We start from the raw sequence: 25527 nt of genomic DNA, 5'->3' as shown, positions 1-25527 counted from the left end.
CCCTCTGATCCCTCACCAAGGAGGTCAGAACCTGCCCGTCTGGGGCTGTCCTCATGATTGATGCAAAGGCAGGTGGTTTCTTTCTACTCTATAAAAGGGAAAAAGTTAAAGGTTCTGGAAGGGTAAATGACTAGCTCATGAAACTGACCAAGGTTAGAACTTACATCTAATTGTAGGACCAGAGCCATATTAAATCAGTTTCCTCTCTTGAGAAAACTCAAAAAAAGAAGGCCTTCTTGGCCAAATAACTAAGGGGAATGTTACATTGTATATCTTCTTTCTTGGAGATTTACATTAGCCTATTAAATGCTCTGAGAAGTCCTGTGTATTATCTATTGCTGCGTAATAAATTATCCCAAAACTTGGCAGCTTGAAACAACTACCATTTATTATCACACAGTTTCTGTGCTCAGGAATGCGGGAGCAGCTTAGCTGGGTGGTTCTGATTCAGGGTCTCTTGAGGCTGCAATCAAGCTGTCGGCCAGGGCTGCAGTCATCTGAGGCTTAACTGGGCCTGGAGGACCCACTTCCAAGCCTGCTCACGTGGCTGTTGGCTGGAGGCCTCAGTTCCTCACCACGTAGGCCTCTCCATTGGGCTACTCATGACGTGGCTTGCCCGAGAGCAACTGATCCAAAAGAGAGAGACCAAGTGTGAGGCTGCTGTCTTTTCTAACCTTATCTCAGAAGCGTCATTCCATCACTCTGTCATGTTCTATTGGTCACACAAACCATTCTTGCTACGGGGTGTGTGTGTGTTGGCGGCGGGTGTGTGTGGGGGGCAGGGGGAGGTGTTGCTACACAAGAGTGTGAATGCCCGGAGGAATCATGGCCACCACATCCTCCAAGAACTACACTATTTTTACTTCATTTCCCAAAGTTCTATGCCAGTGGACTCCTTTCCACCCCTCTAATTCTGTCTCAGACCCAGGTCAGCCAGCCCAGTCCCTTTCACTCCACTCTGCCACCCCAGACCCGAGCTTCCCAGGAGTCCCCCCTTCCTCTGCTGTCCCCGCTGTCCAGGCCTTGGTCCTCCTGGGGCGTAGTGAGCAGAGCTGTGCTGTTTTGGGAGGATGGGCTCGGAGTCACTATCTGTCTCCTTTTCAAGTCAGTGATTACCAACGTGAACTGTCTGTGAGTCCTTACTACCCGCGGAGCGAGAACCTCTGCGAGGGTGTTCTTGGCCAGTCCCACTTTCCAGATGGAAAAATGGAAGCTTATGGGAATACTGTCCTGTGCCCAAGCTCCCTGGGGGACAGGACATGTCTCTGTCTCAGATGTGGGCTGGGCGTCCTGTCCAACATCCTCTCGTGCTGGTTGTGACTGGCTTTGCTGGAGTGGGCCTGCCCCCTGGGGACCGCCCTTGAGTCTGGAGGGCTGAACTCTGGGGACCCAGGGGCCTCAACCTTGCAGCAGTCTTGCTGCCCTCTGCGCAGGCTGAGAACCTCCCTGAGCTCCTTGGATGGCCTCAAGTGCTGCGGAGAGGCCTCACGGCTGCCTTTCTTCGCGGGGGTCTGAGGCTGCAATTCTGGTCCCTCAGTTCACAGGGGGAAACCGAGTCCCAGACAGGACAGGCTGAGTTGCTGAGGTCACAAGTGGCAGCAGGACCTCCATCCTCCCCCTTTCCCAGTCGTGGTGCCGGCAGAAACTTTGTGGTTTCCCCAGACCACCCAGGGATTGGTGACTCAGGCTCCAGAAGACACTTTCTAAACAAGGCCCTGTCTCTGGAGAGCATGGTGGGAGCCGGGTCCTTGCAGGCTCTGGGAAGTGCAGTGGGTGGGGTTTACTGCCCCCAGGCCCAGGCCTAGGATGGGGACAGAGGGGGAATGGATTTCCTGCTATTGGCTAGATTTGTGGAGAGGGGTTAGTCCCTCCTTTGCCCCTCTCTCTCTACTGCACAGCCCACCCCTACGTCCTGTCCCTTCCCTGACGTAGTCTCCGTAAGTGTCTGGGGGTGAGGGTGTGGAAGGATGGATCTATGAGCCAGAGAAGTACAGCTTGGGGGGTGAGGAGTCCTAGAAATCTTGTGTTCAGGCTTCAGCTGAGAAAACGCAAGGCTCAGAGAGAGCTATGAGGAGCCCAAGGTCACACAGCAAGTTCAGGGCAGAACTGAGCCTGAACCCCAGATCTCAGAACGCCTGATCTGGCTGCTTCCTCAATGTCTGAACACAGATTCCCTCATTACTCCAGAGGGTGTGCACACACCTCTGTTCAGTTCTGGGAACTCCCCCCATCCCTTCCCACTATCTGTTCCGGAAGCTTCCATCCCACACATTTCAGAGGGCTTCATTGTTCTGGCTGTCTTTGGCTGTAACTGCCTTGTTCTAATCCAGACTCTGCCACTTACCACATAAAGTGATCTGAGGCATGTTATTTAACCTCTCTGTGCCTGAGTTTCCTCATCAGAATTACAAGAGTATTTCCATCCTAGGGTTGTCAGGAGGATTACATGAATTAATGCCTGTTAGGCAATGGCAGCCCACTCCAGTACTCTTGCCTGGCAAATCCTATGGACGGAGGAGCCTGGTAGGCTGCAGTCCATGGGGTCGCTACGAGTCAGACACAACTGAGCGACTTCACTTTCACTTTTCACTTTCATGCATTGGAGAAGGAAATGGCAACCCACTCCAGTGTTCTTGCCTGGAGAATCGCAGGGACAGGGGAGCCTGGTGGGCTGCCGTCTATGAGGTCGCACAGAGTCGGACACGACTGAAGCAAATTAGCAGCAGCAGCAGGCACTCACAACTGGCACGTATTAAGCTCTCAGCAAGTGCCTTGAGGCCTAGAAAGTAGCTCAGGTTGTGGAGGAAAGCTCGGGTTAGGGTCTCAGCATGTATGAGGTCTCAAATTCAGATCTCCTAACTCACTCCTGGCTTGGGGCAGTCAGCTGACCTGGGAGAACTTCACTTTCCGCAGCAGGAATAGTCAGTGACCCACTTGGACGTCCATAGTCCAGGATCCCCGGGCCTCCATCAACAGCTGCTGTGGCCTCTTGAATAGGCTTCCCTCCTTCTCCCGCCCCTTTCAATCCACTCCTCACCCAGAGTCATGGTCTGCACCCAGATCTTTTTTTAACCAATAATTCAATTAATTTATTTGTTTTTGGCTGTGCTGGATCTTCATTGCTGCTCAGGCTTTTTTCTAGTTGCGGGGAGCAGGGGCTGCTCTCTGGTTGCAGTGCACAGGCTTTTCGTTTCAGTAGTTTCTCTTGTAGCAGAGTGTGGGCTCTAGGGCGCCTGGGCTTCTGGGGCAGCTCCCGGGCTCTAGAGCACAGGCTCAGTAGCTGTGGTGCATGGGCTTCGTTGTTTCACGGCATGTGGGTTTTCCCCGATTAGAGGTTGGATCCATGTCTTCTGCATCGGCAGGCAGATTCTTTACCACTGAGCCACCAGGGAAGCCCCGGCACCCAAATCTGACAGTGAACCTCCTCCATGTGATGGTGACCTCGCCGATGACTGCCTGTGTTTTTAGGATATAGAACTGCCTCTGAGAGGACCTAGCCCTGCCCTGAGTCTTCTTGGCCCAGTACCTTCAAACGCCACACTCCAGACCCCTCTCTCCCCGCTAGGCCTTTGCCCAAACTGCCCCCTGCTCCTGACCATGCCCTGGCCTGCCCAGTGCAAGATCTGACCACGCTGCTGTCCCCTCTCTCCTCCCTAGGAGTCTCCTGGAAGCCAGAGATGTCTTATGACCTTGGTCTAGCCCAGTGCCGGACACAGAGGATGGGCTTTCTGGATGTTTGTGGAGTGAAAGGGTCATGGGAGTACTAGATGTGGGTGTGTTTTATAAACTCTGCAGGAATGAGCAGGCATCCAGAGGGGGGCATGTTTATTAGTACCATGCATCTCCATGACAACCCTAGCTGACTTTTTCTAGGCCTCTAAGAACCTTCACGCCCTCCACTAGCCTCAAGCCCCAGTCCTATAGTCTTATTTTACCCTCTTGGGGCTGTGGTAGCAAGAATTCCTGATTTGGAAGGGGGCATCCCTTTAATGATTTAGAACACAGAATCAGAAAATGTCCAGAGTGGGAGGACCCTTAGAGGGCATCTAGTTATATTACTGTCATAGAACTGAAGCTCAGAGAGGTCAGGCTGCTAACCAGGGTCACACAGCAAGGCAATGGCCAGTGGAGGCCAAACCCTTGACCTGGGGCTCCTTTCAGAGCTGAGCTCTCAGAGATGCTGTAAAGGCTTCTGAGAAACCTGCATTAGTCTGACCAAAGCAGAGGAGAGGCAAGAAGGTTAGTGGTAGAAATCATTTTTTGGTTGTGTTTGTTTTTAATTGTGGTTAAAAAAAAGAACATATATAGTGTAAAAGTGACCACTTGAACCATTTTGCAGTGGCATTAAGTACATTTGCACTGTTGCCCAATCAGCACCACCAACCCTCCCCAGAACTTTTTCATCTTTTCTGTGTTTTTGTGGTTAGTGTCATTATTGTGGTAAAATACACATAGCAGAAACTTTGCAATTTTAACCATTTTTCAGTGTGTGGTTCTGTGGCGTTAAGAATATTCTCCTTGTTGTGTTCCCTATGCTTTTTAATAAAAGGAAAATGAAGACAAAGTTTTACAATTCTTCACCCTGAGATTGAGGGTTTTGCTGACTTCCGGCAGCCTGGATAACCCAGAGGAAGCTGTGTGTCACTTTGGCCCAGGTGGGCTCAGTGGAGGATATTGGGGAAAGGGGAGTCCAGTGAAGGCTGACTGTCACTGGGAATATGAGTTGAAACAGCCTCTCAGCCTTGCTGTTTTCAATGCAGGTCAGAGTGAGGCTAGTGGAGTGTAGATGAAATACCTAGAATTTCTGAGTGTGAGACCAGGAGCTCATGGGCTGAGCAGAGGATACAGATGGTTTTTAATGTGACCTCCTTGACTCCCTGGGGGCACTGTGGGAGACCTGGCTGAATGGTGCTAGGAAAGGCCCCTCCCTGGGCTTTAATTTCCCCTCAAAAATGAAAGGTCTAAACCAGATGTCTTGATGATGCCTTCTGGAGGAGCCCAGGGCTTCTAGAGATCGCTTGCTGCCCACCCCAAACCTAAGGTGGACTTTATGTTTGTTGATCTTCGGCCGTGCTGGGACTTTTTTGCTGTGCCAGCTTTTCTCTAGTTGCAGTAAGCAGGGGCTACTCTTTGCGGTGTGCCGGCTTCTCATTGCAGAGGCTTCTCTTCTCGCGGAGCCCAGGCTCTAGAGCACAGGCTCAGTAGCTGTAATACACGGGCTCGGTTGCTCCAGAGCACGTGGGGTCTTCCTGGACAAGGGATCGAACCTGTCTCCTGCTTTGGCAGGTGGATTCTTTACCACTGAGCCACCCAGGGAAGCCCTAAGGTGTGCTTTCATATTGGATCTGCTGAGAGGAGCTGGGACATTTGCTAGTAATAGAACCCTTACTTTGTTTAGTAATAACCATAACAGTTTTCATTTATTAAGGGACTTCTTATTAATATATACTAAAGTGTTAGTCACTCAGTCATATCTGACTCTTTGTGACACCATGGACTATAGCCTTCCAGGCTCCTCTGTCCATGGAATTCTCCAGGCAAGAATACTGGAGTGGGTTGCCATTCCCTTCTTTGGGGGATCTTCCCCACCCAGGGGTCAAACCTGGATCTCCGCGTTGCAGGCAGATTCTTTACCATCTGAGTGTTATATACTAGGCACTTTGTATTATCTCATTTAATCCTTATCCCTGATTTATAGATGAGGCTCAGGGAAGTTAAGCAAGGTCACACAGCTAGTAAGTATCAGATGGAAGATTCCCACCAAGATCTCTGGTTCCAGAGCTGGTGTTCCTACCTACCCACCCCCACCCCCCTCATCCTGCGAATGAATGGTGCACTTCTGAACTTGACTGAGCACACAAGCTTTGGAGGCAACTCCTGGGGCTCTGCCTCCAGCTAAGTGACTTCGGATAAGTTATTTAAGGACTCTGTGCCTCAGTTTCCTCATTTGTTAGCATGGACACCTTCTAGGATGGTTAGGAAGATGAAATTAAATGGGTTTCTATTTGTGAAGTGGTTAGAATAGGACCTGCTTATAGTCCCATTTAGCATTTGTTGAATTTTTAAAATACTATATTTATTGCCAGCTTTTGGGGGTTGGTTTTGCTTGAACCAGCACATTAATTGGGAATGTTTATTGATCATAGTTTCACTTTCTAGTTCTCATCTTTGAGCAATGAACAAAATGGAGCTTTAGGAATGCCTAGGAAAACATGCGTATAAACAACACTGCATACATGCATGCGGTCCAAGTCAGCTTTCCTTAACACTGCAAACGAAACACATCTATTCATGAGTTTTTGTAGAGAAGGGGGAAAAAAAGATCTTCTCCGTTGTCCATAGAATGTTGGCTAAGCTCCTTAAATTGTCTAAAACGGGCAGCATTTTGGTGCTTTCTGAGCATGTGTACTGGAAGCAGATCCTTCGGAAGTGGCAACCCCACCCCCACCCCGTTCCCGCTTCGCTCTCCTAGTCCACCCGTGGAGCAACGATGCTTGCCGTTTCTGGCCCTCATGACAGCTCTTTTGACTCTTTAAGAATCCCCAGCTTTGTGCTGCCCAACATATAATGTCAATACACGTCAAAAACCACATCGGATCCCCAGAAAGCCGAGTGGCGCCTTGGTGACAGGCCTCGGCTGGCTCCCAAGCTCTCCGCACTCTGGGGCTCCGGGGCTGAGGTCTGACCCTTAGGCCCCTTGGCCCCATCTGGGCGCACAGCCCAGGTCTCTGCCAGGCCCTGGCTGTGCTGAGGGGTGTCCCTGCCACGACTTGAAGGGAGGAAGAAACAGCTTGAGCCACACAAGGATTTTTAAACTGAGGAATCAGTCTGCATATTTGGGATCCCATTCTATATGAGTCTGAGGCTGTAGAGTCCCAGGGGTCTTCCACTCAGGGAGGGCTCTGGCCGGCCTGGCCCTAGCTTAAGCAGGCGATGTCATCAAACATCCCCTGGGACAGTTTCTAAGCCTCAGGGGTGGGCTCCCAAGTGACCAGGATAAGCCAAAGGCCTTTGAGGTGAGTCTGTTCTGGAATTTGTCATGGTTAGGGTGAGAAGAGCCACGAAAACCATCTCTGAATGAGAGATTTTGCCACCTTCTCGGTCAAGCCTTCTGTCTGAACTGCAGTTGCTGAGGAATTTGGGCCGGTTTTGCAGAGAAGTGGAAAGCTTTGATGTTTGAATCCTGGCTCCACCATTTTCCACTCTCTCTGAACTTTTCATGTGTTTCCTCTGGGCTGTGGTTTTCTCATACATAAAATGAGAATGATATCCTCTATCACGTAGGGACCAAATGAGAAAGCTTGTAGTGTGGGGAGATAATTCTCCATGGGACTCTCTAAGAATCTTGGCAGCAAAGGCACAGACTGCTTGTGTTCCAGACTCTTTCTTCAAGGATATACGACAACCAAGAGCCTTAGAGAGAGTGTCTCCCTCTGGTGCAAGGGACAGGCATTTTACTAACCCTTATAAAAGATTTGGGTTCCCAAGCTTAGGATTCTGCTCCTATGAAGCACCCTACTGGGTGTGAAGTTGTCACTTGTCCCTCTTTGCACCACAAGAAAACCAGTGCGGACAGGCTGCCAGCAGTGCCCTGAGCACTGGAAACCTGTTGTCTCTGAACCAGGAGTCTCGTGTCTTCCATCAGCATCCAGGAAACAGGGCAAGCTAACTTATTGTCTTACAAATTGGGTAGTCTCAGATCCTTTCATAGACTTTGACAGTGATGCAGGAGGGATCTTGAGAGAGACATGGCTTTCTGGATGAGCAAAGAGGAGGGTCTTACAAGCAGTTAATGGAATTTTGAGGAAGTCCATGGAACTCAGTAGCAAATATATTGATCAAGATGTATGGCCAATCGGGCAATAAAGTGAAGTGAAGTCGCTCAGTCCTGTCCGACTCTGCAATCCCATGGACTGTAGCCTACCAGGCTTCTCCATCCATGGGATTTTCCAGGCAAGAATACTGGAGTGGGGTGCCGTTTCCTTCTCCAGGGGATCTTCCTGACCCAGGGATTGAACCCAAGTCTCCTGCAATGCAAGCAGACGCTTTACCCTCTGAGCAATAGATGTCCCTATATTTTATTGCCTTTTATTGAAGAGAGTTTCTCACTAGAGTTTCTCCTGGGGGATGGAGGTTGTTCTTGCCTTTTAGATAGCAGTTATGGAGATGGGTACTTACACTGAGAAAGGAGAGAAATTCACCACTGACATGGACAGGAAAGAGAGGGATCCTTAGAACTTCAGCTGGTTCGCTTGAGACAAGAGGGTGGGACAGTCACGCTCCTTAGGGAAGAATGATTACTCGGCCCCTCATCCAGTGTATCCTACCGACTTTAGATCCAGGCAGAGGTGACAGTCAGGAGTCTATAAGTGGGTCCTGGCTGCTCTAAGGTAATTTTGACTTCTTGGGGAAATTTCCCTCAGACAAAATCCGGGAGGAAACCATAGATGGAGAATGGACTGGTATCGGGGCTCTTACTACTGCAGCTTGGGTTTGTCCCAATGGGGTCCACTGGGTGGTGGCATCTACTCTGCATCAGTGTGCCAGCTCTGCGAATGGGCACAGCCACTGTGCTCAGTGGGCAGAATGACTGTTCTCATAGCTCCAGCCAACAGTCCTCTTGATGGAGCTTGTTATAGTTTTGCTGTCTCTTAGATCTAACCAATGACCTGGCTGTTTCATTTGTCACTAAGAGAATTACAAACTGGCAAATTAAAGACACCTCTCTATAGGGTCACAAACTGTTGCCACTAATTGAGGCTGCTGATTGAACTTTGTGGGTCATTCCTGCAGACGCCTGTTGGAAATGGTCTGTTCTCTGATGAGACTGACTGGCATACCTGCCCTAACCAGCCTGCCCCTGTAGCTGCCTGAACCTATCCCCTACCAGACATGACTACCTTCAGAGACCTGAGCAAGAAAAGGATGGCATGTTTCTACACAGTCCACGAGGCCTGAGACTGCTGCCCAAAGTTGACCTGTAAGCATGAACCTTGGCTGCTTATGGGAGATTGACTGCTTCAGACCTCTGACCCCGTCTTGGGGCTGTGGGTGTATGCTTCCATGCTGTTGACACATTTTTAAGTTATGTTGTCACTGGCAGTCAGATCAGCCAATTCCAGCCACAACATTTTGGCCCCGAAGCTGATCTGGGTCATGTTTTCGCATTCAGGGCCATTTACAGTTTAACAATGGTGCAAACTTACTGCAGAAGACACTTGACAATGGGCTGCTGGTCAAAGTGTTCATGACCGTCCCTGCTCCCTGCCGTTCACAGGGATGGCCTTGGTTGGGTCAACATTCCCAACTTTCTCTCCCTCCCCTCCTCTTGGTCCACACACCTGAATAAGGCAGCTTGGTCGTTGATTGTGACTGTCCCCAGAAAGGGATCACCCAACTCTGGGTCACCTCCTGGGTAATAACCAGGATGAAAAGGGTTGGGGAGTGGATTTATGGAGATTCTGCCCTAACCATTCCTGGGCCAACGACTTCTTAGTTTCTCTAAATGGCCGGCCTAGTGAATGCACCCTGTGCTTGGTAGTCTGACCAAAAGGGGATTCAGATGGAATTCTCGTTAGTTTTTATTTAAGTGCCTTGTCACTCAATATACCTGGCCCTTCTGGGTGAAAGGTTTGGGTACAAGTAGAGGGTGAGTGTGGAAAAGATAGATACTGGGAGAGAACACACAGCTTTTGTGGTGGCGGAGGAAAAGCAGCAACCCAGCACCTGGGAAGGGAACACCTTGCCTATCAGGACCTTCTTCACAATGGGCAGCACCCCGTGCAGCCTGCCACATTGGTGCGCATGCATTTAAGAATGCACTGCTGGATTAGCTAGCTACCACCAAATAGCACTGACCACGATTTGATCACTATTTCTCTTAACCTTCCCAAACCAAGAAGTTATGGGAAAGAGCATGAGATAGCCCCTATTCCTGCAGCTCCTATGCAGAACACCTGTCAGCGCCTTGGAATGTCTGCCTCACCCAGCTCCCATCACTCAGGCATCTGGTGGAACCGATGGTGTTGACCAATAGGACAGGTTGGACTGACTAGTTTGGGGAGATAGTCTTTCTAAAAACAATGTAGTTTGTTACACAGCAGTAAATAACTGATACACCATCAGCTCTCTTGTTTCACACTCCCAGCAATGCTTTAGCATCTGTGGGATGATGCCTGTTTTATAGATGAGAAGCAAAAACTTGGAGAGGTCAAGTGATTGCCTGAAGGTCACACAGCCACGTGGTGGTGCTGGGTTGTGACTGAGTCTGCCTGACTCTTATTCCAGTGCTTATTAGCTTTCCCTCACCTAAGGTGCTGGGATTCTTTCATGTACCTCGAAGACCCTGGCTTATAGAATTTCATGCCTCTCAGCCGGTGCCCTGACTCTGAACACCATGGTTGGGAGGCTGAGAAGGCTGGGGAAGCATAAAGCAGCCAAAGGGCTTCCTACCACCTTCTCCCTACAAGGGAGTGGTCTCAATTTCTTTATCTATGAAATGGGTCTAATACTTGTTTTCCCAGAGTGGTTGCAAGGAATAAATGAACTTGGAAGCAGGAAAGTGTTTTGGAAAACAAGATGGGAACTGTTGCAAGCACTGACGTGGTCTGAGACATGACCTAGAAGAGAATAAGGGCTTGATAGAGGGCTGGGAGGACTTCTCTGGTGGCTCAGTGGTAAAGAATCCGCCTGCAATGCAGGAGACCTGGATTCAATCCCTAGATCAGGACGATCCCCTGGAGGAGGAAATGGCTACCCACTCCAGTGTTCTTGCCTGGAGAATTCCATGGACAGAGGAGCCTGGTGGGCCACAGTTCACGGGGTCGCACAGAGTCAGACTTGACTGAAGGGACTAAGCAGCAGCAGCAGCAGCGGCATCAGCAACAGAGCGCTGGGAGGGAAAGAAAGCAGAGCAGAAAGGGCTTGTCAGACACACACACTGGCCCAGTGTTCTTTTATAAACTATTGTTTATCCGCTCCGATACCACCTGCCTTCCTGGCCCTTAAACCTGGCCACCCCTTTGGGTTAAGCGGGAGACTTAACCTTTAGGGCAGTGGTATGGTACTGACATAAACTGAGTCCCCCTCCCACTAATGGAATACTCACACTGGACTCTCATGCTAGCACTTTCTACAGATATGGCTGTCCCCTTTTATAGATATGGAAGAATGAGGCTAGCAAGAGCTCAGTGCTTTGCCTGAGGTCTCACAGGAAATAAGGCATAGAGCTAGGGTTCGACTGAGGTCACTCCTGCTTCAAAATCTGCTGGCCTTTGGGCTCCGAGGTTTTTGTATCCTAGACTTTCACCCCCAGAGAAGCCAAGCGCACCGAGACGGGGACCAGGGCAAAGGGGCTCAGAATCGTCCCTGGTGGGTGGTATCTCACAGTGACTGGAGTCCAGTGCTCACTTGTTCGAGGACAGACTTCCAGGCTTGGAAGGGGCAGCCCCAGACCACCTTGGCTCCGTCACACGATCTTTCTGTGGCATCGCCGTCACCCCCTTGTAGCAGATCCCTCCACCAGCCTCTAGGAACTCCCTTTGTTCCCCTCTCTATGCTGCGCCCAGATGGATCTTCCTAAAATGCAGCTTAGTAAGTTGTTCCTCTGCAAAAAGCTATCCTTTGGCTGCCCATCAAAGTCCAAGCCCCTTATGGGATGTATTAGGCCCTTCTCAGTCCCCTCACCCTCCCAAGTCTGAACCAACCTTTGCTAATTTTTGAAAAAATATTTTTTATTTATTATTTGGCTGCACTGGGTCTTAGTTGTGGCACACAGGATCTTTAGTTGCGGCATGCGTGGGATCTAGTTCCCTGACCAGACCTTGAACCCCCCAGCCCTCTGCATTGGAAGCGTGGAGACTTAGCCACTGGGTTACCAGGGAGGTCCCTCCAAGCCCCTGCTTATGCCATTCCCTCTTCTAGATGCCTTTCACCCACTCTGGTGCTTCATTGTCAAACTCCTTTCCTTTAAAGTTTAGAATATCTTATAAGTACTTAACACAGTAGGACATAAGCACATGTGTTATAAATGGCATGGTGAGGATTGTCTTCTCCCATCCAGGCGCCCTTGGGTCACCCGTTTGTTGAGTGCTTTTGTGCACAGAAGGTATTACTGGAGGGCTGGGCCGTCTTCAGGTGGTGATGGCAGTGTCTGCGGCTGCTACACTTTGCGGAATCGCCTAGAAAGCACTTCCCTGGTGACTCAGACAGTAAACCATCTGCCTGCATTGCAGGAGACATGAGTTCGATCCTTGGGTCAGGAAGATCCCCTGGAGAAGGGAAAGGCTACTCCAGTGTTCTTGCGTGGAGATTTCCATGGACAGAGGAACCTGGTGGGCTACAGTCCACAGGATCACAGAGTCAGACATGACTGAGCGACTTACACTTTCACTTCTAGAAAGGAGGTTTTGCTTTATGAGTGGTGCCTAGGAAACCAAGGAGATGGATGAGTGTAGTGGGGAGGAGAGAGAATAGCTCCACCTTCAGCTCACACTATAGAGCAGAACAGATTCCAGGTGGCTGAGACTGCAAAATGTGAAAACAAACCATGAAATAACTATAATAAAATGTTCATGATTTTAATCTCTGGATGGGACGGGTCCCTAAGCACCAGCAGTCATGGAAGAAATTATAAAGAAATTATAAAGAAAAAGATGTATGTATATGTTTGTGTGCTTGAGATTAAAAACTTCTGTATATCAAAACATCCCATAAATAGAATTAAAATAACAACACATATGTAAAGAGCCCTGGCAAATAAAAAAGAAAAAAATTAAGAACCTCAATAGGAAAAAAAAAATGCACAGTGGACATGAAAAGAAAATTAATGAAGGGAAAAAATGTGACTAAGTTTATATTTGAAAGTGTCTAAAAATATGTTTAACTTCTTTAGAAAACAAAACTTCAATTGAAACTGCAAGATGTTATTTTTCACTTATCACCTTGGCCAGACTATAAGAAAAATAGCCCTCAACGGGGCTGAGATGGAGTGAGGTAAATAAGATGAATGTACTTCTATGCTGATGGGCCAACAAATGGGGCGGGGGAGCAATTTACAGGAAATCAGTTTCTCAATATGGATCAAAAGCCTTAAAAATGTTATGCCCTCTGTGCCAGCAGTTCTGCCTCTGGGGATTTTTCCTGAGAAATATTCATTTGGTATGGCAGTAAAAAATTTAAAAGTCTAACTGTCTAATATAAGGAATTACAGAAATGATGGAACATCTATGTGACAAAATTTTATGCAGCTTTTAAAAATCATGTTTAATTTTTTTTTTTATGTTTAATTGTTATGGCAATTGTGCCTGAGAAAATGGGAGGGAAGATCAAAGTGAGCTGGGGGAGTTTTTTCTTTCCAATTTCTATTTTTCTGAACTATTTATCCTACCATCAGCATGTGTTATAAAGAAAAATATCATGTTTTAGAATCTTTTCAATTATTTGGAAAATTTATGATATAATGACAAATGGGAAAAAAAAAAAAACCTAGTGATAAATCTATACATATGTAAAGTACTTCATTTCCATATGTACATAGATAATATAGTAAGCACTGAAATTCCATCCCTGACACATATATATCAATATTGTGATATTAATGCATAAACATGTATATAAAATATATCCAGTGAATATTTCTGGGTTGTGGAGTTAGGGGTAGTTTTAGCATTTGTTTTTTAAAAAATACTTTCCCATGTTTTTTAAATTTTCTACAATGAGCATGCATTATCTTTATTATATTATATTAAACTTTATTATAAATTATAATTATAAAACCAGACTCTCCACTATAAACATTGAACCACAAGGGATTTGGTGTTAAGTCTTAATTAAACATTTCTATCTGCCAGTATTCTGCTTAGTTGAAGTTTGTATTAAATGACAATAAATTGAATTTTACATTTTTCCCCCCATTTTTTGGCGGTGCCCCATGGCATGTGAGATCTTAGTTTCCAGACCAGGGCTGGAACCCGCACCCCCTACAATGGAAGGGCACCCCCTTCACTGGACTGCCAGGAAAGTCAGAACCTTACATTTGTATAGTGTACTTCACCTCTCAACTATCTCCCAGGACCTCTATAGCACCTCTGCAAAGTCCTGGGAAAACTTCACAAGACATAATGGGAAAAGTGTACACACACACACACACACACATACACACAGCTAAACCACAGTCTCGATGGCTCCAATCTCGTATAAGCCCCACACTGTGGCTTTAGGTGGCCAGGCCACAGCACGGCTTTCTAACTGGGCTCCCTGGCCTTGCTGCCATCTGTCAGGTCCAGGTGGGAGTTAGCAGGGTAGGAGGGGAAGAGAGGCGCATGCCCACAGTTCCCAGAGAGGTGATGGGGCGCATTTCCTCTCTCACTTGGCTTTCAGAGGAGACTTTTCGGCTGCTCTGCCTGGAAGACCCCACCCTGATCAATGAGGCTGCTGTCCCTCTGGATGCCGCACAGACCCGCCCTTCTCAGCTCAACAGTGGGGTTGGCAAAAAAAGGACATTTCCTTGGAAGAACAGAAGACCATGCTTCCAGGGAAACTGCTTTCCATTCTCTCAGTCATTAGGTTCATGTGTGATGGGTTTCTGGGGTGCTCGGGATACAGACGGTTCTGTGAGCCTCAGCACCGAAACCCTAGTTCATAGATAGACTGAGACACCTTTGAGGGAGAGGGGACACAGGTCAAGCAGGGTTATGGGGCAACATTGCATTAGACATGTTGTTGCTACACACTGGAGGCCATGCCATAAAAGAGAGTTTAGAAAGAGAATAATAATGTGGATGAGGAGGAGGAAGTAACTGTTATTTATTGAGCACTATCTATTATGTGCCATCTATAATCTCATTTAATTATCCCATCATCCCTGTGAAATAGGTAATGTTATGTCCAATTTACAGATGGTGAAACTAAGGGAGCTAAAGTAACCTCCAGATACTCAGCAAGTAAATGGCAGAGCTGGAATTCAAATCTAGGTGTTTCGTCCCCCTAAACTATGAATTTACCTGGCATATAGTATTCTCCAGAATTTACCTGGCATATAGTATTCTCAATGGAGTTGTTTGAAATGGATGGACTTAAGGAATATCTTCTGAAGGCGAAATCGTGGCTCAGGTGCTTTTTACATGATATCTCATTTAATCTCCACAACAGCCTTTGTGGGGTATGTGTAATTGTTCAGTTCAGTTCAGTTCAGTTCAGTTCAGTCGCTCAGTCGTGTCCGACTCTTTGCGACCCCATGAATCACAGCATACCAGGTCTCTCTGTCCATAAACAACTCCCGGAGTTCACCCAGACTCACGTCCATCGAGTCAGTGATGCCATCCAGCCATCTCATCTTCTGTTGTCCCCTTCTCCTCCTGCCCCCAATCCCTCCCAGCATCAGAGTCTTTTTCAATGAGTCAACTCTTCGCATGAGGTGGCCAAAGTTTCAGCTTTAGCATCATTCCTTCCAAAGAAATCCCAGGGCTGATCTCCTTCAGAATGGACTGGCTGGAGAAAACTGAGGCTCAGAGGTTTGTCAAAGGTCAAACTGAGCCAAATAAAGGCCTTTGTTAGGGAAGCACTCGTGGGGAGAATGAATCAGGATCAACCTGGACCCAGGGGCCAGAAAGAACTAGGAAATGGGGTGGGGCAGGGGGAGCTGGTAACTGGATGCTGTCTTCATCCACAGGAGGCAGTAGAGGGTCCACGGGTAACTATGATTTAGGACAAGCCACCCTGGCCTCAATTTCTTCATCTGAAAAATGGAACCACCAATATCTAGTATATCTGGGCTTCCTAGATGGCGCTAGAAGTAAAGAACTTGCCTGCCAACACAGGAGACTCAAGAGATGTGAGTTCAATCCCTGGGTCGGGAAGATTTCCTGGAGGAGAGCCTGGCAACCCACTCCATATTCTTGCCTGGAGAATCTCATGGACAGAGGAGCCTGGTGGGCTACAGCCCTTGGGGTAACAAAGAGTTGGACATGACTGAGCGACTGAGCACACATATTACCTACTATATAGGACTGTCAAGAGGATTAAGTGAGATAATGCACATGACTTGCTGAGAGCAATGCCGAGCTCACAGAGAATGGCAGAAAAATGAGACCCCGCTCCTTCTACCCACGTCCCTTCCCCTTCTTTATTGGTCTCTGTCAGCTGGCCAATATTCCTGGTATCTGGAAGACCACTTTGGCATACCATCTACTGGTCCCTGTCCCAGACCCAGCTCCAGCATGTCATCAGGGTTTATGGACTGAGACCCAGCTGAGCTGCTCCCTGGCTATTTGACCCTGTGTGGCTTATTTACTATACTCCCCAGGTGGCTCAGAGGTAAAGAATCTCCTTGCCAATGCAGGAGATACAGGAGAGGCGGGTTTGATCCCTGGGTCGGGAAGATCCCCTAGAGGAGGAAATGGCAACCCACTCTAGTATTCTTGCCTGGAAAGTTCCATGGACAGAGGAGCCTTGTGGGCTGAAGTCCACGGGGTTGCAAAGAGTCAGACACGACTGAGCGACTGAGCACCCACCACCCAGCTTATTTACTCCCTCTGGCCGTCAGTCTGGGCTCTCAGGATTGGCGGGGGCAGGGAATGCTGCCTGAACCATCTCCGGGGCCCCGCCATACCCACGTGAGCCACTCAGCGCCCCCACACTGGGTTTCCCCCCCAGCCTGTACCTCCTCTGCCCTGCCCCTGCGTACGGAGGCTCTGGAGGCCGAGCCAGCTACCTACTCCCCAGGGACCATCCTAAAGGCTCCCTTCCCTACCCGTGCCAGCTGACAGACCAATCCTTTCTCCCACAGCCTCTGGAAGGGGCCCTCCCACTCCAGCAGGGGACAGGAAAGTGACTCAATCCCTACAGCCCCCTCCTCAGACTCACACTTACAGTCTTGCTTTGGAAAAAGGGTGGTTTTCGTTTCTTCTTTTTTTTTTCTTTTCCTTCAAGTGCTCTTGCTCCTCTGTCCCTGGGCTGTCTCTCCCGTGGGCCTCTGTGGTCTGGGCCAGGAGTCTGTGGCCAGCCCTTCTCCATCGGCTCCTGGTGGAGGGTCTCGCCGTCAGGGCGGGCTGTGTGGCCCTACTGTGCGTGGTGGGAAAGAGGCTGGCCTCTGGAGGCCCCGGCTGGCCCCCTATTATATTGGCTTCTATTAAACTGAAACACATAGCATGTCTATTACACAATAAACCACAGCTATTTCATGGATCAAATTAAGTTTTATTTGGGCAAATTACAACCTTTCCTACAGTCGTGCCTTTGTGAGGCCATTCCTTTTTAATAAAAGCAAGCATTTCTGGGGCTAGCCCTCCTGGACCAGAGCTCCATGGTGGGTTGGGGGCTCCGGCCAGGGCTGGCAAGGGTGTATGTGTGTGTGTGATGGGAATTCTTGGGGCCCCTCTTGGGAATGGATTTGTCCACCTTCTCCCCCTGCCTCTCCATCCTGAGGTTGCCATGGAAGTCTGCAGAGAACTTCTCATTAAACAAGAAAAAAAGCAGCAGCAGCAACAGGAGGAAAGCATTTCCCGGAATCCGGGAGGAAGCGTGAGTCACCAGGCCTGCTAAGTGAGCCCAGCGTGGCCACTGCAGCGCCTGCCCAGGAGGCCTGGGGAGCAGGGCCAGCCGTCAGGACTGCGCCAGGCCTGCCCGCATAGACATGCCCACTGCCCAAGCTGACGCAGGCTCCAGGAATGCAAACAAAGCTGGGTGGAGGGGCCTTCTGAGGGCCAGGGCGCAGGGCCAGGCAGGAGGGAACCGGCCTGGAGGAGAGGCCTGCGGAGGGGCCTCAGGCCCCTGACGAGCCCCTCTCTGGTGTCCTTGGAGCCCAGGCTGCTGGAAAGGTACCCCCTCCTGGTGTGAGTGCCCTGGCACTGCCAGCTCAGGCCTGGCCTCCAAACCCCTCCTTTTGGGGTAGGGACAGGAGTTCCCCTAGGTCAGAGGGTTTCCAAATTGGTCCCTGGATCAGTGGCACTGCATCACCTGGGGACTGGTCAGAAATGCAGAGTCTCAGGCCCCCACCCCAGCCCTGGTAGATCAGAAGCGCTGGGGGTAGAGGCCAGAGAGCCGAGATTTAACAAGCCCTCCCAGGCGACTCCGATGTGCGCTCAGGTTTGAGGACCGCTGCACTTCATTTTCTCCAAGTCAGCTTCAAACCCACATCTGCTGGTTATTTATTGACCAAATTAAGAGGTAATGCTTAAGGAGCGCCTTCTGTGTGCCAGACCCCAGGCTAACCGCTTGATGCATGCTTGCTCATTCACTCCCCACGTCAACCCCGTGACATCATCTTCTGTGATCATTTCTCCATCTTACAGGTGCCATAAGCACTGCTTTTTAGCCAGAAGCCAGTGTTCTGGGACCTTGTAAGTGATGGGAGATCCTGGGCTCAACTCAGATTTGGCCCATATTGATTAACTGGTTTACAGAGTCGTATCCAACTCTTTGTGACCCCATGGATGTAGCCCCCCAGGCTCCTCTGTCCATGGGATTTTCCAGGTAAGAAGACTGGAGTGGGTTTACGAGGCTGACCTTTCCCTGTGTAACTTTTCTTAAATGCCCTTCAGAGACTATGCTGCCTCCTGAAAGGTGGTGGTGGAGAGAGCTCTCATTCCAGGACTGGGAGGGATCAGGCAGGTGGAGCCTGAGAGGCAGGGTCCTGTAGTGTCTTGTTTCTCCAAATGTGGTCCCTGGGCCAGCAGGGATCAACATTACCCAGGAGACAGTTAGAAATTCGAAATCTAGGGCCTTGCCCCAGACCTGCTGAATCCAAATCTGCATTTTAATAAGATCCTCTGGTTCGTGTGCACATTCAGGTTGGAGAAGCAGGGTGAGGCACACAGACGTGTCCCCCAGCCTTGTCCTGCCACATAGAGGGACAGGATAACAGGATCTGGGATCTGCACCAGCCTCAGCCCAGCTCCCATTGTCTTGGCTCCCCTGTTAGCACAAGCATCCCCAGAAGACCCTGGAGGGAGCCTCCAGCCCTTAAAACCCACAGGCAAACTAATACAGTGGGAGGGACTCTCCCTCTGATGAGCCCTCTTCCCAGAGTTGAGGGTCTTAACTCCTTCACCCTTTCCTCCTAGAACATGCATGTGTGTGTGGTCAGCGCTGTATGACTCTTTGCAACCCCAAGGACTGTAGACCCCCAAGCTCCTCTGTCCATGAAATTTTCCAGGCAAGAATACTAAAGCGGGTTGCCATTTCCTCTTCTGGGGGATCTTCCTGACCCAGGAATCAAACCCACGTCTCCCATGTCTCCTGTATTGGCTGGTGGATTCTTTACCGCTGAGCCACCCAGGAAGAATATGCACTCTGCGTTCAAACCCAGACTTCACCACTTACTCTGATTATTGTTGCAAACTTCTAGTTCCTTGGTTTTCCTTTTCCATGAAATAAAGTGAAAGTGAAATCACTCAGTCGTGTCCGACTCTTTGCGACCCCATGGACTATAGCCTACAAGGTTCCTCCATCCGTGGAATTTTCCAGGCAAGAGTACTGGAGTGGGTTGCCATTTCCTCCTCCAGGGGATCTTCCCGACCCAGGAATCTAACCTGGGTCTCCTGCATTGCAAACAGGTGCTTTTACCGTCTGAGCCACCAGGGAATAGGCTAACAATATTTCCTGGATCATACATTTTTGTTGTGCAGGTTAAATCTATGAATACACACCAGGTACTAGGAACGGTGCCTGGCACATAACTACAGGAACATTAGCTACTTGCTTTCAGCCTGCCTTCCCTCCCTCCTTTGGCAGGCCCTTGGGCTGGGGTGGGATGTAGAGAAGGCAGGACTGACTTGTGAGGCCGCAGAAGTGCAGTGACCAACCCAAGGCCACAGTTAGTGAAGGATGGAGCTAGAGCTGGAGGGGGTGTTCTTGGCCAGCCTGCCCTCATAACCCCACGCTTCTGCCTCTACTACAGCTCAAGCCAGTCCCTGGAGGAGATAGAGGGATCCAGAAGGTCAGAACTGGCAGAGGATTGGGAAGCAGATGGGTCCTAGGGATGTGGTTCTAGGCTCTTTCACGAGAACCTCAGTTTCCCTGGTGGTACCTCACTCTTGCAAGGAGCAGGGAGAGTCTTCTTTTTTTTTTTTCTTAAATTAATGAATTTTTGACTGCTCTGGGACTTCGTTGCTGTATGCCAGCTTTCTCTAGTAGTGGCAAGCCAAGGCTACTTTCTATCTGCCGTGTGCGGGCTTCCCACTGCAGTGGCTTCTCCTGTTGCAGAGCACAGGCTCTAGAGTGCAGGCTCAGTAGCTGTGGCACATGGGCCCAATTGCCCCGTGGCATGTGGAATCTTCTCAGTCCAGGGATGGGGCCTGTGTCCCCTGCATTGGCAGGCGGATTCTTAAACACTAGACCACCAGGCAAGTCCCAGAGTGGGTCTTCTGAGTGGACCTGCACGGAGGTTAGCTGCTCCTGGCTTTGCACCCCATCCCACCACAGTTGCCCGTCCCTGTGTGCCTTGACTGGAAGGCAGGCCTTTGGCAGATGTGTTAAGACCCCAATAGGGGGACTTCTGGTTTCAACACCCATGTATAAAAGGAGTTGGAAGATGTCCCTGTCATCCTCACAGCAGGAAAAAGCTGAACAAACTGAAAGTCAACAACTTTTAGATCCATCAGAGAATTAAGGTCCCAGGGCAGACTGCGGCTTTAAAATCTGGAGAGACAGGTGAATATAGAGGATCACAGCTAAGATCAGCTTACCTAAGCAGAAGCCGCCAAAGCTAATAACTATTACGAACACGTGAATGGTAATTTTTTTTAATTAAAAAAATGTAAATTGAAGTATAGTTGATTTACAATGTTGTGTTAGTTGGTAGTATATGGCAAAGTGATTCCGTTACGTATATATGTATATATATTCTTTTTCATATCCCTTTTTCAAGATTTTTTATTTTTAAAATTTTATTGAAATATAGCTAATTTACAAGTTTAAGTTCTACTGTGTAGCAAAGTGATTCAGTTATACATACATATACATATGTATATCCTTTTTAATACCCTTCTCATTTATGGTTTATCACAAGATATTGAATATATTGCAGTTCCCTGTGCTTACGGTAGGACCTTACTGTTTATCCATTCTATGTTTAATGGTCTGCATCTGCCAGCTCCAACCTTCCACTCCACCCCTCCCCGAGCTCCTCCCCCCGGCAACCATACGTTGTTTTCTGTTTGTGAGTCTGTTTCTTTGTAGATAAGTGCATTTGCATGTATTTTATATTCTACCTTAAGTGATATTATATGGTATTTGTCTTTCTCTAACTTACTTCACTTAGTATGATAATCTCTGGATTCATCCATGTTGCTGCAAATGGCATTATTTCCTTCTTTTTGTGGCTGAATAGTATTCCATTTGTGTATATGTGCCACATCTTCTTTATCCCTTCATTGGTTGATGGGCATTTTAGGTTGGTTCCATATCTTGGCTATTGTGAATAGTGCTGCTCTGAGCATTGGGATGCATATATCTTTCTGAATTATAAATTTGTCTGGATATATGCCTAGGTGTGGGATTGCTGGGTCATATGGTGATTCTTTTTTTTAGTTTCTGAGGAACCTACATACTGTTTCCCACAGTGGCGGCACCAACTTACATCCCACCAACAGTGTAGGAGGGTTCCCTTTTTCTCCATTTGTAGACTTTTTAATGATGGCCTTTCTCATCTGTGTGAAGGGGTATCTCATTGAAGTTTTCATTTGCATTTCTCTAATAATTACCAACGTTGAGTATCTTTTCATGATTGTTTGACCATCTATACATCTTCTTTGGAGAAATGTCTATTTAGATCATCTGGCCATATTTTTTTCCTTTTTTAAAATTTTTATTGGAATATAGTTGGTTTACAGTGTTGTGTTAGTTTCTGCTGTACAGCAAAGTGAATCAGTTATACATATACTTATCTCCATTCTTTTTCAGATTTCCTTCCCATTTAGGTTAGCACAGATCATTGAGCAGGGTTCCCTGTGCTAACCAGTAGGTTCTCATTAGTTACCTATTTTATACATAGTAGTGTATATGTACGGAGAAGGCAAGGGCACCCCACTCCAGTACTCTTGCCTGGAAAATCCCATGGACAGAGGAGCCTGGTAGGCTGCAGTCCATGGGGTCACAAAGAGTTGGATACGACTGAGAGACTTCACTTTCACTTTTCACTTTCATGCATTGGAGAAGGAAATGGCAACCCACTCCAGTGTTCTTGCCTGGAGAATCCCAGGGACGGGGGAGCCTGGTGGGCTGCCGTGCATTGGGTCGCACAGAGTCGGTCATGACTGAAGCGACTCAGCAGCAGCAGCAGTGTATATGTATAGTGCCTATCCTAGTTTCCCAGTTTGTCCCACCCCACACCCTTCCAGGTTCACGTGGAAAAGATCAGAGAAAAGTACCCTCTTTTGGGCAGCAGAAATAAACACTTTAAAATATGCCATGACAAAGGCCTACCCCTCAGGAGAAACATACATTACCAGAGCCTTGTCTGACCTAGAGGAAGGGCAGTTAAATAACTGCAGCCGTCTTTAGCCATACTGTCTCATTTAAGAGAAGAAATAAAGGCTAAGATATACTTAAAAAGGTCGCAGCCAGGGACTCAGATCGACTGAAAATCAGAGATTTAGTGATAAGAATATAGTCTGTTTCCCCTTCCCAACATCTTACTGCTAATATAACAGATCATCAGTATTATAATTGATTACAACTGAAAGAGCTGCAAGACACAGCTTCTTTTTAAGAAGGAGTTCTTAGGGAAGCTCAAAGATAACAGGGGAGGAAAACACACACAGGTCAGCTCCTAACCAAATTAACATAAAGCCCCACACTAAAAGCCTCATTACCTAAGTTCCTATAACCTGATATATCATATCTGGTTTTCAACAAAAAATTAAATGGCATACAAGAAGACAAGAGAAAACAGTCTAAAGAGACAGGCAAGTGTTAGAACCAGACTCAGATATCACAAAGTTATGGAAGTAATCAGATAGAGGTTTTAAAATATTGATAACTTTGGTTAGTATTCCAATGGAAAAAAGTAAATAACATGCAAGACTACATGGAGAATGTAAACAAAGAGGTGGAAATTCTAAGAAAATATCCAAAGGAAATCTGAGAAATCAAAACCATTGTACCAAAATAAAGAAAGTCTTTAATGGGCTCATCAGTAGACTGGACATGGCCAAGGCAAGAATCACTGAACATGAAGATATGTCCTTATAAACTCCCCAAACTGAAATGCAAACAGAAAAAAGAATGGAAAAATACAAGAACTGTGGGACAATTACAAAAGGTGTAACATATGCATATAACTTCCCTGGTGGCTCAGAGGTTAAAGCCTCTGCCTGGAATGTGGGAGACCCGGGTTCGATCCCTGGGTCGGGAAGATCCCCTGGAGAAGGAAATGGCAACCCACTCCAGTACTCTTGCCTGGAGAATCCCATGGAGGGAGGAACCTGGTAGGCTACAGTCCATGGGTTTGCAAAGAGTCAGACACGACTGAGCGACTTCACTCACTCACTTATGCATAAAGGGAATACCAGAAGGAGAAGAAAGAAAAGAAGAGAAATTTTTGAAGTAGTAATGGTTGGGAATTTTCCAAAATTAATGTCAGACATGAAATCATAGATCTAGGAAGCTTGGTGAATACCGAGTAAGCAAAATATAAAAGTATCTGCTGCTAAGTCACTTCAGTCGTGTCTGACTTTGTGCGACCCCATAGACGGCAGCCCACCAGGCTCCCCCGTCCCTGGGATTCTCCAGGCAAGAATACTGGAGTGGGTTTCCATTTCCTTCTCCAATGCATGAAAGTGAAAAGTGAAAGTGAAGTCATTCAGTCGTGTCCGACTCTTAGCGACCCCATGGACTGCAGCCCACCAGGCTCCTCCATCCATGGGATTTTCCAGGCAAGAGTACTGGAGTGGGGTGCCATCGCCTTCTCCGATAAAAGTATCTATACCTAAGCAAATCTTGTTCAAACTGCAGAAAACCAAAGAGAAAGATAAAATCCCAAAAGAAACCAGAGGGAAAATACACTTTATCCACAGGTGGGTAAAGGTAAGAATTACATCAGGAAACCATGCAAACAAGAAGGGAATGGAGTGGAGATTTTAAAGTATTGAGAGAAAAAAAGGCATCAACCTGGAATTCGGTATTCAGAAAAATTATACTTCAAGAGAGGAAAGTAAAATTTCTCAGAGAAACAAAAACTGAGGGAATTTGTCACCAACAGGCCCGCCCTCCAAGGTATGTGAAAAGAAGTTCTTCAGAGAGGAGGAAAGTAGGTAAGAAACTCAGATCTGCATAAGCAAAGGAAGAATATCAGAGAAGGAATAATGAAGGTAAAAATCTTTCATTTTCTTATTCTCAATTGATCTAATAGACAACTGTTCAAAGTAAAAATAGCAAAAATAATAGCAAAAACCGAGCAATATAAGTATTGGGTGATTATAGTATATGGATAAGTGAAATAAATACCAGCAATGTTATAAGGGATGGGAAAAAAATTGGAAATACCCTACTATAAGGGATCATGAAGCAATATAGTTATTGAAAGTAGACTATAAATTATAATCTATAGATTATATAGACTATAGATTATAACTATAGATTAGTTGTAAATGTATATTGTAAACTCTAGGGCAACAACTAAAAGGGTTTTTTAAAAGAAATTTTAACTGATGTGCTAAGAGCAGGGAGAAATGGAACCATACAAAACCAGATGAAGCAAGAGAAGAAGAGGAAGATTAAAAAAATAAACAAGTGTAACAAATAGAAAACAATTATAAACATGGTACATATTAATCCAATTCCATTAGTAATTACCTTAAATATGAATGGTATAAATATACCAATAAAACACAGAGACTATCAGAGGCATAACTAAATGGGACTCAACTATCTGTTGTCTATAAGAAGCCCATTTTGTTTTTATTAATTCCCACTGGAGTATATTACTTTAGAGTGCTGTGTTAGTCTCTTGCTGTACAGCAAAGTGAATCAGTCATAGGTGTACATACATCCACTCTTTTTTCGATTTCCTTCCTATTTAGGTCACCATAGTGCATTGAGTTTGAACATTCTCTGGCATTGCCTTTCTTTGGGGTTGGAATGAAAACTGACCTTTTCCAGTCCTTGGCCACTGCTGAGTTTTCCAAATTTGCTGGCATACTGAGTACAGCACTTTTGCAGCATCATCTTTCAGGATTTGAAATAGCTCAACTGGGATTCCATCACCTCCACTAGCATTGTTCATAGTGATGCTTCCTAAGGCCCACCTGACTTCACTTTCCAGGATGTCTGGCTCTAGGTGAGTGATCACACCATTGTGATTATCTGGGTCATGAAGATCTTTTTTGTACAGTTCTTCTGTGTATTCTTGCCACCTCTTCTTAATATCTTCTGCTTCTGTTAGGTCCATACCATTTCTGTCATTTATTGTGCCCATCTTTGCATGAAATGTTCCCTTGGTAACTCTAATTTTCTTGAGGAGATCTCTAATCTTTCTCATTCTGTTGTTTTCCTCTATTTCTTTGCGTTGATCACTGAGAAAGGCTTTCT

At 47.3% G+C, this 25527-nt stretch overlaps 2 long non-coding RNA genes across 2 annotated transcripts; one reads left to right on the top strand and one right to left on the bottom strand.

Annotated features, from left to right (window-relative positions):
- Positions 1-365: 365 nt before the first annotated feature.
- LOC123328220 lies at positions 366-17001 on the bottom strand. The gene is made up of 2 exons (XR_006543023.2): positions 16870-17001; positions 366-626 (listed from the first exon to the last, which is right to left on the bottom strand). It is a non-coding gene; the product is annotated as an uncharacterized LOC123328220 (long non-coding RNA).
- Positions 17002-17251: 250 nt separating this feature from the next.
- On the top strand, positions 17252-25080 carry LOC123464708. Its single transcript, XR_006639752.1, has 3 exons — positions 17252-18471; positions 24200-24308; positions 25020-25080. It is a non-coding gene; the product is annotated as an uncharacterized LOC123464708 (long non-coding RNA).
- Positions 25081-25527: the final 447 nt, after the last annotated feature.

This window comes from Bubalus bubalis, chromosome 11 (genome assembly GCF_019923935.1).
Source record: "Bubalus bubalis isolate 160015118507 breed Murrah chromosome 11, NDDB_SH_1, whole genome shotgun sequence".
NCBI lineage: Eukaryota > Metazoa > Chordata > Mammalia > Artiodactyla > Bovidae > Bubalus > Bubalus bubalis.
Note: the sequence above shows the minus strand (reverse complement) of the source record. Positions and strands in the feature narration are given on the sequence as shown.